General features: G+C 38.5%; 1 protein-coding gene and 1 non-coding gene across 2 annotated transcripts in view; both read left to right on the plus strand.

The window, feature by feature from the left end:
- The window catches only part of SNX14 (sorting nexin 14), a 219,780-nt gene that overhangs the window by 109,339 nt on the left and 95,309 nt on the right, over positions 1-15,132 (plus strand). The gene's annotated exons all lie outside the window — the stretch shown is intronic.
- Positions 247-317, plus strand: LOC139795609 (small nucleolar RNA SNORD50). The gene has a single exon (XR_011725597.1). It is a non-coding gene; the product is annotated as a small nucleolar RNA SNORD50 (small nucleolar RNA).

The raw sequence follows: 15,132 nt of genomic DNA on the forward strand, positions 1-15,132 counted from the left end.
TAATTGATCAATTGATCTGTACATTGCTCTAGTATTTAATTCAGTACATTATTGACATTTAAGAACATCTGTTCCCTAAGGAACAGTATGTGCTGATAGCTGTACCCATGTGCAAAGTTCTAAATAAGTACATCTTTTAAATATGTCTAAGGACTACAGAATGTTTAATTTTTTAATTCCAATCAGAAACCCTGTGGAATAATAGCACATCTCTGTTAAAGTGAGTTTTCTGTATTACTTTTGTCTCATCTGTGATGATCATATCCCGAACCTGAATTCTTTGTTGAAAAAAGTTATACGGATCCGGAATCTGAGATGAGACCAAAAAAATTATTAAACTTTCTGAAAAAAATATTCTAATATCTTACAATTAAATGTAATTATAATTATAATGTGGATGTTACTTTTTTTTTTTAACAGAAATGGTAACACTAATGTGTACTAAGTGTTGTGTGAAAGTTTTCTTTCAAATGAGCTGTTATACTTAGACCTTGTTCTCTTTTTCTAGCAATCAGTTGGAACACTTTGTCATTGCTGCCTGACAAATATAGATCATCTGTAACTGGAAGGAGATGTAATGCCTGAAGAGTTTTTGTGGCTTGGAGTGGGATGTCATGCTTTTTTAAAGCCTGCCGTGGCAGCTGCTGTGATTTTTGTTTAGCGAATGCTGCTTTCAGAAATTGCATGTGAAACAAATCACTGTCTCTGCATATTTAAAATAGAAGTTTTCCCAATACACTGAGCTGCCCTCTGTAGGAATCATAGCAGAAATGGTGGGGAAACAAGTGCTGAATTTCAGTATGTGGGAAACCGCCTGAGAGCCCTTTTAAAATAAAGGGTATACAAACTTTCTCACAACAAAGATCTGTAATTCAGAACAATGGAATTCATAAGTAGGCCCTGCAAAGGAAAAGAAAGCAAAATGAATACACAAATTCAAACCACAGAGTCTCATTTTTGAGGGTGATGTCATCTAGGAGATAGAAGAAAGTAGATAAGGTGATGGTGGTACAGAATTGTAAACATTCAAACACTTGTAAGAAAGAAATTCAGGTGTCATGAAGAAAAGTGGTAATAAAATTGCAAGGTCTAAAGCTTGCAGTGCAGTCTGTACCTAGTAAGAGAGAGGGAAGAACTGGGGTTTTATGGTCTGCCACTGAAGCATGAAAAGTAAAGGCCCTTACTGCAGCAATGGAACTGCCCTTTGAGGAATATGCTGACAGTTTTGCCAGGCTGCTGTGGGGAAAAGAGGTCAGTAGCAGAAGAAGGGAGTGCATACATTGCATACAACTTGTGCTTTGAGCAGTCACTTGAAAACTAGCAATGCTGTACCACATTTGCTGTCTTCAGGAAATTGGCACTCGTCCACAGGGGAACGAAGGATCATAAATTGGTTGCCAAGTAAATGGGATTTTAATGACAAACTATTATGTACATAAGATGCCACCTGCCTTTTAAAGTATGACTAAAGCTTAATTGTCAGGAATGCTTTACAAAGGGACAAACGTGAGGATGGTATGATACCTAAATGATGGAGCTACAGTTACAGAATAGTTTCAAAATGCAGCAAAATAAAGGAAAACTACCCTGTAGTCTGCAGCAAAAAAGTGGCAGCATCAGATGCCGGTAGGTCTCTTCCTTTAGAGTTCATGGAATGTGGTATTTCTAAAGAACAAATTGCATGAAAAGCCTGATTTTCTGTTAAGCAGTATAATGAAGTGCAAAACTAGCAGTAGCAGTGCCTAAGGTGCTGGGAATGTCAAAAAGATGTATCCATCTGACCATTAAAATGTAATGTATAGATCTGACTGAACTCCAGGCAGATATTGGCTCACTGAGCATCTCCTATGCTTTGGTTATTGTTAATAAACAATAATGAGCTACTTTGGCTAAAGGCTTCTTTTCAACAAGGAACTGTGTATATCAGTATATTGAATGTATTAGGCTGCAGAATTTCACTAGAGCCGTTTTCCCTTCACTGCTTTCAACAGGATCTATTATTTCTGTTAATGTTACTGGCAAGGATATCTATTTTCCATGTGCTGTGTTTTGTACGTGCTCTTTCTTGAATAAAGATGAGCATGTGAAAACTCTGCTAGCAATTGCACATTGGGTCTTGCAAGATCTACAAAGGCAACATGGCCATGTTGCACAGACTGGTATAGTACATACTGGATGCAGGATGTTCCACGTTGTGCTGGAGTGACTCCTGGGCAACAAACTCCATTGGTAATGCACTTACAAATAGGAAGGGACCAGTTCCTTTTGCCCACAACAGTTCTGTGAAAAGTTTGGGTGCTGTGGATGGAGCTACTTGGATGGTAAGTTAAAAGGTTGCCAGTTCCAGCTAGGTCAGTCTCTTCTGGAAGAAAATGTCAAAGACTAGAGAAAACAAAGCAGCAAAACTTGGTAAGGACTTGGGTGGATACTCTAAAAGGTTCTATGAGTTGTATTATGGAGTCAGAAGAGTATTATTTTGGCATGTGCTCAGGAGTGTAAAGGTAATATCCTTTGGGCTCGTGCTCATGAAATGGGAATCTGAGGTGATATTATGTGTATATCCAGTAAAGTTGGTGAGAATTAGTTACTTGTCTGATTTCCAGGATCAAATAGAAGATGAAATAAAATTTCAGGATTGTGAGTGGCACTTAAGATACCTGAAGTACTTCAGTCTTGTGCCATATGTTGTAAAGCATTCCTTGGGGATGGTTTCTGAGTAGGATTGATAGATAAGGGGTGCCAAAGTCATGTTATCTTGAATATTGGGTGGTGAAGGTGTCTACAGGAGCAGTGTTTAAGCATGCAAAGTATATATACTTACCACTTGGCAAAGGAAAGGGTAGGTGAGGCCAGTGATCAGTATGTTGGCAATTCAGCTGCAGCCTTTCTAAATGAATGCTGCTATGTATTATGGCTGCAGAAGATGGGTAGAAAAATATGTATTGGTATCAAAAGTATGATGTTTCTAAAAATGAACGATTTTTTTAACCGTTGTATTAGAGGTTTTGTAATACAAGAGTTAAAATGTAGTAAGATCATTTTTGTAGCTACTTTTAAGATGGAAAGAACACTTGTAATAGTTCTTGCTGGGGTGGAGTGGAGGTAATGTGTTTGCAAACCACTTGTGGATTTAGTTCTGGTATGTTTTTTTGAGTCTGATAAGGTATTTTATACAAGTGATTGAGATAAGATGATGTAGTTGTGAAGAGTTAATCCGTGACAAGTTTGGAACACCTGGCATGAGATTGCTCTGTGCAAAAGTACCTGATTAAACTTAAGGTTTATTAAAGAGCTTGCTAGGTTTAAAGCTTTGACTTAAGATTGTGCAGTAAACATCCTGAAAGCACTTTGCTTTTTTGTGCTTTAAATAGTCTGAAATCTTCCATTAACCATCATTAGTGTTCAACTTAAAAGTGTCACATGGGTTTTGGGCTGTGGTCCAAAAAATCAATGGTTAGACAAACTTTGTCCTGGAATATTGCCATGTGTTAGTAACAGAAAAAAAAAAAAAAGAGCCATTTTTGAGTTACATGAGTGTGCTTGTAAGCAAGAGAAGTGCCTTGCAACCACAAGGAAGAATTGCTCAGCATCAATTCTACCATTAAAGTAATGAGGTCTCTGAGGAGGGGGGGGGTTTGCCTGTTGCTGAAGAGCTTGTCTTGGAGGTGGAGAGTGTAGAGCTATAATCAAAGTGGCAAGTGAGCCCCAGCACCCCTGCTGCCATGGGAGTTCCTTTGCTGGAGTGAGATGCCAGGGAACAGGAATTTTAGGGATGGCTTTACCATCAGGCCACCAGCCTGCAGGGAAGGAAGTGTGCAGCCTTGGCTGCAGCTATAGGGGGGCTGCTGCCTTCTGGTCCAGGCAAGCTTGGAATTCTAAAAACATGTTGTTATATAAAGCTTGGGTGTGAATTTTACCAATTAAAAATGGGCAATGAAATTAACAGTAGAGAAAAGGACTCCGTAAAATAGTCAAGCAGAGTGAGCAAAGCTGGACTTTGCCCATGGGAAAGTAATCTCTGTGTTGGGGAGTATGTAACCCTGGTTTTGGGTCAGTAGTTTTTCTGTACACCCCCTCCCACAGTTCCAGAACAGAAATTGAATTGTAATCAGAGTATGAATTCAGCAGATCAATCTTAATTTCAGGTGAGAGGAGTACAGATGGGAGCCTTTGTGTTCTGTGCAAATATATGTGTCTAGTGATTTACATTCTCTGTACTTTTTGTTGGTAGAAAGAGCATTGCAAGCATTTTTCTTTGCCTGTTGCCTTTGGAGCATATAAACTGTAAAAGTGAAATGATGAATTCCATTTTCTTTCAAACATCATGTGGCCTTTTAGTTGATAGTCCAGATGAGCTATCAGGGCTATGAAGACAGTACTTCTCTGCCATTGTCTCAAACTTCCTGCAGGCTCTGGAGGACAAAGTGGTGTTTGATGCTCAGAAGAATGGCTGTATTGAGTGGGACAAAGTCTGCCTTGCTCAGTATTCTGACTGAGGATGACCAGTATAAGGAACAGGAGAAGTATAGAGAGCCTGTCCAGCAATTTGCTTGGGAATTTCCTGAGATTTTCATTTGTATTTGAATACTGCTTGGCAGTTATGACCTATCTCTGTTTAAAAAGATGTGAAGCATGAATATATGAAGTAGTGTGTATATTAGTAACCACAGAGAGGAGGGGGGAGTTAAGAAGGGGGGCTGAAGTAAAGGTTTTTTTCTCCTTTCTCAATGTTGCTTTCAACTCACATTGATGAGAACAGTGGTAAGTGCAGTCCAGTTAAGCCCATAGTGGTTGGACAGCTTTACTGTTTACCTGAGCTATGTTAAAGGAGGAAAGTACCAATGTGTGCTTTTACCTTCAGTACCCCTGAGCTACATTTCATAATACAGGTTTCTCACCAATAACCAATATTTTTTCCACTGTGATTAGAATTCCCAGTAACTGAAGGAACACTGTCCCAGCAAAGACATTGCCAGTTTCATTGTGAGAGGTGAATTATGATCAAAATCTGTCCTGAAAGAAATTTTAAGTCATTGTATAAGTGGAACGAAGCTATGAAGAGATGAATGGATTGAAATAAATGCCTGGACCTTATTTTGAAACTGGTAAGTCGATTGAAAAGTAAAGGTATTTTTAAATTGTTTTCAGATAATTGAAGAAATATACAGCCACCATTAAATCTGTGCTTCAAGTCACATCGACAAAATAGGAAATAATTTGCTTTAGTTGTGTTTTTTCAGTCAGGATAAGGGAGTTGCTAGACACCGTAGAGTTCTGAAATAAACATCTGAGACAGTTTAAGTTTCTTGGCTCTGTCTAGTAGTCTTAACTGCCTTAGTTTAATTTCTTGCACTCCATCAGAAAAATGCAATATTTAAACACAGCAAGTGGCAGTTCTAATGTAATTTGAACTTCAGAAATTGAACAGCTTAGAGTAGCTTTATTTATTCACTAGTGTATCTTACAATTAAAGTTTTCTGCAAATAGTCGGATTATGTAGTTTCTGGTTCTGAAAATTGAATAGATATTTACTATCATAAAGTTTGCCTTGTGAGAATTACTACTCCCCCTCTTCCTGTTTTATAGATTATGAAATACAATATAAAATAAGTTTAACAGCAGGAACAGGAGTTAACTACAGAACATTTTAAAATACTAATAAACAGTATCCCATTTCCCAAAAAAAGCTTCATGGCATGGGAACAGACAGCATCTGGGGTTTCTAAAGCATTTTTTTTTAAGAACTCTTAAAATTGCCAGGATTGGTTTGTCTTCATTTAGCATGCACTTGAATTTTTTTTTGTTGCTAGTGAAACATTGTAAAGCATAGTTCCTGCTAAGCTGATGTGCAGGCTGTAAGGCTGTGGAAAACCTTTTCTACATGGAAAAGGGTCTTCATATGCTGACCCTTTGGCAGGGCTGAGTGCAAGTTGTATTGGTTTTGTTGTTTTTAGTTGGCAAGATGATTGGAAATAGTATAAATGCTTTCTCCTGGAAGTTTCATGTAGTCTTTAGTTTACTAATTAGAAAAGTTAGACTGAACAACTGTAGCAACTGTGAGATGTATTTTCTTTAGAAGTGCAGCCCCATTATGAACCATGCTGTATATAGGAAAGTCCAAAACTTAGCTTACAAATATGAAGAAAGATGCTTTGCCAGGAGTTCTGCCAGTTTGGAGAGATGCTGCTTTTGTTCTTGTGAGTATCCAAAAATTGCCAAGAACTGAAAAAGACCAGTTCTACTCCCTGATAAGATGGCAGTAAGGATAACATTGTTGGATGTTCTATTTCTGAGGCAACACTTAAAAACTTTTTAAGTGTCTTAGAGTTCTCAAAATGTGTCATCCTGTGATCCCTGTGGCTTAGCACAGGGAAAGGAGATGGCCCTGCAAGGAACGAGCAGCCTTTCTGTGTAAGACTAGCAGACTATCTGGATATTAAACTGTTGAGGTGTGAATAGAATACTTGTAGATTATTGGAAGAGGAAAAGAGGAAAAAGTCAAACACTTTCTAAAGGACAGATCTTCCACCAAAGGAATGAAAAAAGAAGTTGTTGAGAATAAAGATTTTTTGTGCTCAAAATCCCCACTGTCCTCTACTACGACACTGCCCTAACTTCCTACCCTCAGAAGTAAAGAGTCCCTGTAGTGCTCTCAGCCTCCGGCCTCAAGGCAGCAGTTGTGAGGCTGTGACATGCTGGCTGCTGTCATACTTTGGCCTTTTCAATTTCAAATTAAAATTTACTTAAAAACTTAAAAGTTCCTCTACCACAATATGTCACTACTGAGCTGTGGTGTAAGGACCATTGTCTCTGTGACAGCTGTTACCCCACTGCACTGACTTTTAAAGGAAAAACCTACTTCTGTTTTGGGTTGAAGAAGCTTGAAGTGTCCAGGATGGTTCCCTATAATGAATGCTGGTGTATCCACACCTATCTGTAAGAGAAGACAATACTTTACCAAGAAGAGGTATCCAGTTATTCTGAGGTGGTGTTCCTGGAGGTGTTTTGGCTCTTCTTTTTACCTGCTACTTTTTCCTAAAGCCTGGTTTGGGTTGCCTAGTTTTGATTTTTCCACTGAAGAGTGACTAGAAAATCTTAAAAGTATTGTTGATTTTAAGCTAGGAAAATGCTTTTAAATTGACAGTAGGAGTTTGCATAGTAGGTATTTTCTGAAGTTAAAATTACTCTGGGCCAAGGTTGTGATGTTGTTGTGTAATCCTCAGCTTCAGTCCTACTGACCTCCCAAAGACCCTATTTTTCCTCTTCTCTACTGGTTCTGGATTTCTTTCCCCTTAAGTATACCAAGAACCAAGGCAAAAATACAAAAGTAAAAGAGGCTACTACATATCTATTCGGTATTCATCCCAGAAGGGCTACAAGAGCAAGATTATATGAAACTTCAGAGGAAGGAAGAAGAAAAAAGCCTCTGGGAATTTTTTCTATCTGGTACTCAAGCATATAATAATCAAACACCTGTTATAAAAACAAAACTGGTTCCTGTAATTTGTGATTTGACAGCTGTCATTTGCTCTTAAGAAATAAAGGACAGAGCTTGCAAATAAAGAGTCACTGATGAGCTAAATTGCAAATCTATCAGGAATGACAGCTAGCTGTGCTTCAGGTTGTTTCAGATGTGGAAGGAAAATATTTCCTTCCCCACTTCTGTCTTGATACTGGGCTCTCTGTTGTGCAAAGTTCCATGTAATAAAGTGGGACTTAGAAAAAGGTGGAAGCTGAGTAGCATTTTAAGTAAAGCTCTTTCCTACTCACAATTATTATAACAGGGCTAAAAATCAACTGTAATTATTTGTATGGTATTTTCAGAATAAATAACCATTTTTCTTATTCAGAAAGATCTCAGTTCTGCAGAGTTACGCATTGTTGAACTTGGGTTTCTCTCCTTTGCTCTTTTCAAGGCTGCCTAGAAACACACCTCAGACTAATTAAAAGGGAAAAAAATAACCTAAATGGAGATTATAGCCTTTTTCTGTAGCAGCAGTGAAAAAAAAGTACCAGCAGAATTGACATCCCACCCTGGAAGTGAGCATTCTGAGATTCTACTAAAGCTTGCATCCAAAGTATGATGAAGAGTTTTTTTGGTTTTTTTAATTCCTGGACTGTTTATTTAACATGCAGTGTAATACTACCTCTCAGAAATTCGGTGATTAAAATTACAGAAAATGTTCTGCCTTGGGTTAACCTACAGAAAACTTCCCATGAGACACTTGCCTTCCCATGAGACACAATCCTTTATACTGGGATTTAACCTTAATATGAACTTAGTAGTCTTTGCTGGGGAGCACAGGCAGATTGCTTGCAGAGAAGTCTTGACGAGCAGCTGGGGAGTCAGAGCCTGAGAGGAAATGCTAATGTGTTATCAGCACTATTGCCATCAGCCTGAGGGCTGAAGAACCCATCTGTGTTACCTTGGCTGAGCTATAGAACCAGGTAAACTGCTAAGCCAGGAATGGCTTGTCTTTGTTTCTATAAGGTATTTGAATCAAATATGCATAGCTTACAAAAGTTTCTACTATAATATGTGCCTCACTTCTGATGCTAATTTTTTTCTCATGTGTGTTTAGTCTGGAAAAGTTCATAGCATTTTCAGACTAACAAGGGGTTCTGCAAGTTGCTTACAGCCTCTATTGGCCACAGCAGATCTGTATCAATACTGTTGATCTGAAATTGGTTAATAGTTTTCATCCATCAAATTTGCTTAAACAGGTCTCATCTTTTAATAGAAGTTCAGAGTGGTTAAAATAAGTGTTGGCACTAAATTCCAAACATCTACCATTTAGTATACAGTAAGAATTTGTTTTTCAGTTTCTTGGGAAAGACAAGCTATTGCTGTGGCAGTAAAATATACAAAAGCACCTGAACTAGAAGGGTATGAGAGAATTAAAACTCCTGCAGTTAACCATCATCAGTGATTTTAACACCTTTTTTTTTTTTTTTTTTTTTTTTAATGCACATGCTCAGATAGCTACATTGATCCCACTGGAACTAAGAATGGATGTATTGGCAGTAAAAACTATATTCTTACAGGGCTGAATTGACTCATTGCTCTGTACATGCCTCCAAGCAATGCTGTCCATTGCTACATAAGGCAAGATGGAGAACAGAAGAACAGCTAGAAGTGTTTTGGTTCATTTGAACATGTCACCAATAGACAAGTACACAGGTTACCCAACAATCTATGTAACTAGCCATAAGCTGATAAAAGATGTAAAAAAAATTACCTTGAGAGATTTAAATCTTCAAAATTAAACCTCCCTATAATTGTTCTTGCTGCTACTTTTAGGATCTAAACTTTAAAAAAAGGAAAACTATGTTTTTACAGGATCAAAGAGACACTTCTAAGTTTATTTTCTGAAGGCACATTGAAAGCATAAATGTTCCTTGTATGTCCCCTGCCGAACACTTAACTTTTTTTATCTGGTGCCTGGCTGCTAGGTAAAATTAAAACTTTGCCTACCCAGAGAACTAAATTATTTCTTCTAGCAGCATAATGTAGCTGTATTGGTTGTACTGTATTAAATTCCAATTTTCAGCTTTGAGAGCAGGTTACATTGCCAGCACTGCCCTGTGCAAACCAGTGAAGAGATACTTGGTTACCCAAGCTGGAAAGGGTAAACTTACACACTTGTGCTGAAGTTCTGGTTCAGCTAAAGATCTAATTTTATTACAAGGCTGATTTAAAAGTATAGTGTGGATCCTTCAGAATAAGGCTATTGGAAAGCAGCAAGCAGGGCCTGAGGTACTGATAACTACTTAATTGGGAGTCTGCTGCAACTGTGATCTCCCTTAATGCAGTATATTCCAGGCATTCTTATATTTAAAAAAAAATTAAAAAAAATAAAAGCAGTCTTGTACAAAAGGTTTGATATCTGCAGGAGTGCTGCATTTATGTAGTCATTTTTGCCTTGTACTTGGCAAGGATTGTAAAAAGGAGGGGAAGAGATTGTTCTGTTCTGTTCTTACAAGGACCTCGAAGACACAAGGTTATTTAGGCTCACCCATGCTTGAAAGGATTTTTAGGTTGTTTGGTTACATGTTAAGTAACCTGGAACACATAACCTGAAAGCTGTGTATTGCAACTGCTGCATCAGGCACTTTTCCTCCTGAGTAATCATCAATGTCACTACCAGTCAACTTTAAATAGGCCTGGAACATGAGCCCAGTCACTGGCAACTGAGCATCCACACTGTTAAGGGTTAATAGAGCCTGACAACTGAAGCCTGTGCCAGCTACAATTCTCTCACATGTAATATTTGGGCATGATCTAGAGGTCAAGGTGGATGACAGCTTATCTGTGGGAACACAGGCTGTGCTGTCCATGTTTGCCTTATGGCTGGAGAACCCGTGATCTGCCTCATCTACTGTCTGGCTGTGGTGACTGTGTCCATGGTGGGGTGCACCCTCCTGACAAAGATGCCCAGACCTGGGGGAGAATAGTCTGTAGCCTACTGACGTGCTTTATGCTTTTGGAGATAGGCTTAATGCACAAAATATCTCATCTAGGGTTAGATAATCAATCCCAAACTTCTGTAAGTGTGCCTAGTATTGGAATCCTGATGGCTGCATGTCAGGATGGGGAGATGTTTGGGAACTGCTGTGCAGGGATGGACGTGTGTCTGGGGCAGAGAAAGATCTAAATAGAGCAGTGAGTTCTGCATTGACACTTACTTGTGGCTCTACTCAGTGAGTTGCAGCTTCAGCACTTGGCTACCTCGCACTGCGCAAGTGGACAGGATATCATTACTGTCCTGAGGTGACTTTCTGAGGTGTTTCGAAGATGGATACTGATGAGAAATTCTTTCTGCTGTTCTTGCAAGAGTCCTTCACGTAAAGCAGAATGCACTAGGAAGCGGAGGAATCTATTTTCTCCAGCCCTTCCATGCTAATTTGGTCAAAAATTTGGTCAAAACTTGGGGGGGGGGGGGGGGGGGCAACAAATCTCTTGTCACTTTGAATATCTTGTCTCCTCTTTTCCTACTGAGTTTTGCCAGGTGCTAACCTAATGCTAATGCTCCTCTGTGAAAGAACTTCAAAACATCAGATGCTCATGAAAATGGGACAGAAAAAGCAGTAAGAGTTTTACCCTAGCTGTCTCTTTTGTGCCCACACCAAGAATAAAGCAGGTTGGTTTTTTTTTTCCTTCAGGTTGGGAAGCCTCTTCCTCTAGTTCCCTCACCCTTGGTAAGCTTGTGAACTTATCTGTATAGGAAACCTGTGGTTTATAGGTCTGTAGTGGGATAAGCAATACGTGATTAGAGGGAATCTGCATGATTCCCCCCTTCTGCAGGAAGTGGGAAAGGTTTGGGATGAAGCAGTTTAGTGATTGTGCATTCTCCTTGCTGCGATCACAGGGTATTTGTGCCATCGGACTGAGGAGAATAGACACATTCAGTTTCCAGTAGTAGATACTAGCTAATGAAAAAATCAGGATAATAATAATAATAATGCATTAAATATTTTAGATGGGAGTTTCTTCAGTTAATTAGGCTAGTTACTTCTGTGTAGGAAATACCTACAGTTCCATGTGACAAGGAATTCCCCAGCTTAGTTACATGGGTGTAAAAGTAGCTCTTTTGCTTTGCTGCCTGACAGTTTGACTGGGAGCCTCCTTGTTCTTCTCTTGGAAGGAAGAATGAACAGGAAGGAAGAGAATGTTATTCTCTAGTTTTCCCCGTGCCAGTTCTGACTTTGTAGGCCAGTGTTATGTGCCCTCATTTGTTTCTTGTCTGTGTTGAAGGTGTAAGTTCTTAATAACTCCTAACGTTGCTTTTTTCCCCAGTAAGTATAGGGCATTTGTAGTTTGTTGTTACAAGGCTGGGCATCTGTTTTTTGAGTGATAATAGTCAGTTTGGGATGGCTTTGAGCAGGCATTTCCACACACATATAGAAGCAACTTTACTGTTCAACTTTTCCTCTACTAATATTTACACATTAGTCTGTATTGTTCTATGGAATTCTACAAGGATTGCTCTAAACCCAGGGCTGGCAAAAAATGTTTTAAAATCCTGTAAGTTGAATCAGAAAACTAAAGGAATTAATGGAATGCAAACTAAATTAACTCTGTTTTTGTTCTATGTGTCTTACAGTGTCAGCTCTGGAGTGTTTGATTTGGGAAGGAGGGTGTATGGAAGGGAGGATGACATTGACTGGAAAGAGAAAAAAGCAGTGATGTATTGGAAGAAAGGACTTAAAAACATAGATGCTTTGCAGAAATTAGCAGTCTAATATCCTTTCCTCCAGTAGCACAATTACTATAGTACAGATGTAAAGCAAATGGGAGAGAAGCAATTCAGAAGAAAGTTGTTTCAAGTCAGTCTATAAATAAAATATATTTGACACCAAAAGAATTCCTGGAGGGAGCCCCATTCCTCATTGTCAGTCTTGTTTTTGCCAATGACTATCTGGGCAAATATTTAGTAGAGTACGGGTGATTTCAACAACAAAAGCCATGAAATGTAAGGTGTCAAGCCTGCAGGAACATATGGCTCCTCTGTTTGTACTACTAGAAAAAGTAAAAATTAGTTACTTTGGGTTTTTTTATTCAGGTGGTCAGACAGGAGTATCAGGGCAAGCAACACCAATTATTTGGTGGATTGGGCTGCATTTGTAAAGATCAAGATAATTAGCCATATAACAGCATCAAACCATGTGCTCAAGCAGGACCACCCAAGTGTGGTTGCCCAGGATCATCCGTGCCCAGATAGCTTTTGGAAATATCCCCAGGGATGGAGACTCCACTATCTCCTTAGGTAACCTATGACAGTGCTTGGTCACCCCCACACTGAAAAAGTGTTCCCTGATGTTCAGAGGGAACCTCCTGCATTTCAGTTTGTGCCCATTGCCTCTGCTTCTCTCAGGTGTAATCACTGAATCTGCAAACATTTTCATTGCTTCTTTGGTTTTCCTGACTTAGTTGGAAGTGAAATGTTTGAAGAGCTAGCAGGGTAAAAGTTAGAGCCTTAGCAACTCTATATAAACAGAAGAATAACCTTGATTTTGTTTAAATTAGTGCTACCACTGCCTAGTTTTGGAACAGTGAAAAGAAACACAAAGGACATAATTGGAAAGAATGTCAAAGGAAAATATTGCCATTACTTTAGTTTTTGCTGAAATCATGGGACAATCTTAGATTGTAAGTTACATTTTAATATGGAATAACTCTCAAATCTGCATGCTAAACTGTAAGACTGAGCCATTTTGTCATGTATTAAAAGCTTTCTCCTGAAGAAAATTTAAAATACCGACTTATCTCCTTTTGGTTAATTTCTGACTATCTTATAGGCACAGCCCTTGTCTTTTGTAACTCAACCCATCTTTGAAGACATAAAGCCTCTGTCTGATAGAGTGCACAAACTGGACAATACTGTTAATGAAACAAGGATTTTCCCAAATAGTCTTATTTTACCCAGGATCTCACAGGGCATTAGGCCAGTGTCCAGCTGTGCACTGCATGGAATAAACTCTGCAGGCTGAGGTTCTTCCCTGAAGTTAGATGGCCTTGCAGCATACATATGAATTTATGATGTATACAGATACATTCATAAAATGGCAGTTTTATCAAGGAGGCTAAGGGTCAGGGATGGGATGGAAAAAGTATTGCTGAGAAACCCCAGGAGTGGCTGAATCATTTCAGAATTGTTCTGGGGCTTTTTTTGTTATTACTAGCAGTGATAGTTGTTGCACGACTGGAGTGAAATTCCCCCTTAGTACCGGTGTGTTTATTTGCTCAGGTAAAGCCAATTCTATGGCTGAGTCTAAATTTTCAATGCATGCACACTTGGGAAAGGCATCATAAAAACTGAAGGTAAAATTCCAGTTGAGTATCCTAGATTTTAATTCTTTGTTTAGGATATTATTCTTTCACTGAGCTTAAGTAAGTAAAACGCAAAAAACAGACTGTGAATCTTATACTCAAATTAAATTTTCTTTTCATTGCTTTATCCATGCAACTCTGTAGTCAGTCCTGTTTATAATCACTTTTTACCATGGATGTGCTGGGGAGGCTCAGACATCCAGCTGTGTCTTTTGAAGGGGCTCTACAGACATGACAACTGGGCTGGAAGCAGGCAGGGGTTTCATATTCCAAAAAAAAAATTTAAGAATTACCTCAACTTTCATTCGAGTGAGAAGCTGTCAAACTTTCAGGCACATGCAGTGAAACTTCTTGCGGAAAATCCAAGCCACCAGGTAAGAGTCTGCAAATGTTCTTGGCAGGTTTGTTTTTTTTACTTTTGTCTTTGTCCTACTGATGCTAGGACTAATAAATGACCTATATTTTGAGGAACTGCATGTCAGACTCAGTTTTCTCCCTTCTATGTAAGATTTAAAAGGATCAAATAACTGCAACTCTTACTCTGGGTCAGAGCTGGGATTTTAAGTAAGAGTGCAAATCTGTTCACTGCATTTATTCTACTCTCTTTAAATTTGATTTTATTTCATTTTTACTTGCATTTTATGGAGGAAATGAAAAGTGAATTCAAACTTTTCCCTCTAAAAATGGGCCTGAAAAGAGAAAACTGCTTTGTCAGGAGTTTTCCACCTGTAGTTAGTCAGATCCACAGACCGATAATTTTAATGAAACATTTTTTGCTGTTGTCATTAGTTCAAGAAATCTGTTTATGAAATTTAATATCCTATCACAAACACCTAGCTGAATTGCCTTTTGTAAGTATCTGAAACTATCATGTTTTGGTGCAGTATTATCACTGAAAGATGCTCTCCAAATTTGTTTTTGAGGGCATTATTCTCATTGCCCAGTGGCTAGCTGTAGTTTTTGGAAGTTTTAAATTTTTGAAGGGTGCAAAGTGTAAACTTTTTGATAAAGTAGATGATTAAAAATACCACACAAGTTTTCAGTAAAAAAAACCAAAAAACTTTTACCATAATTATTATTTCGGAAAGTTTCATTAAATAAAAAAATCAAACATAGGAGAAACGTTTGAGTAAAAATTATTTTTAATGACACAGCCACATTATAAACTAGGTGGAATATTTGATAGTGTACAGCTGCCTTTATTTATTGCTATTTCAGGCTAACCTGTGGAGTGGTTCAGTTTTTAATGAAGTCTTACTGCATCAAGTGCTTGAAGGTATTTTTGTCTCGCTGCATACCAG

The sequence above is a fragment of the Heliangelus exortis genome, chromosome 3 (genome assembly GCF_036169615.1).
Source record: "Heliangelus exortis chromosome 3, bHelExo1.hap1, whole genome shotgun sequence".
NCBI classification, from domain to species: Eukaryota; Metazoa; Chordata; class Aves; order Apodiformes; family Trochilidae; genus Heliangelus; species Heliangelus exortis.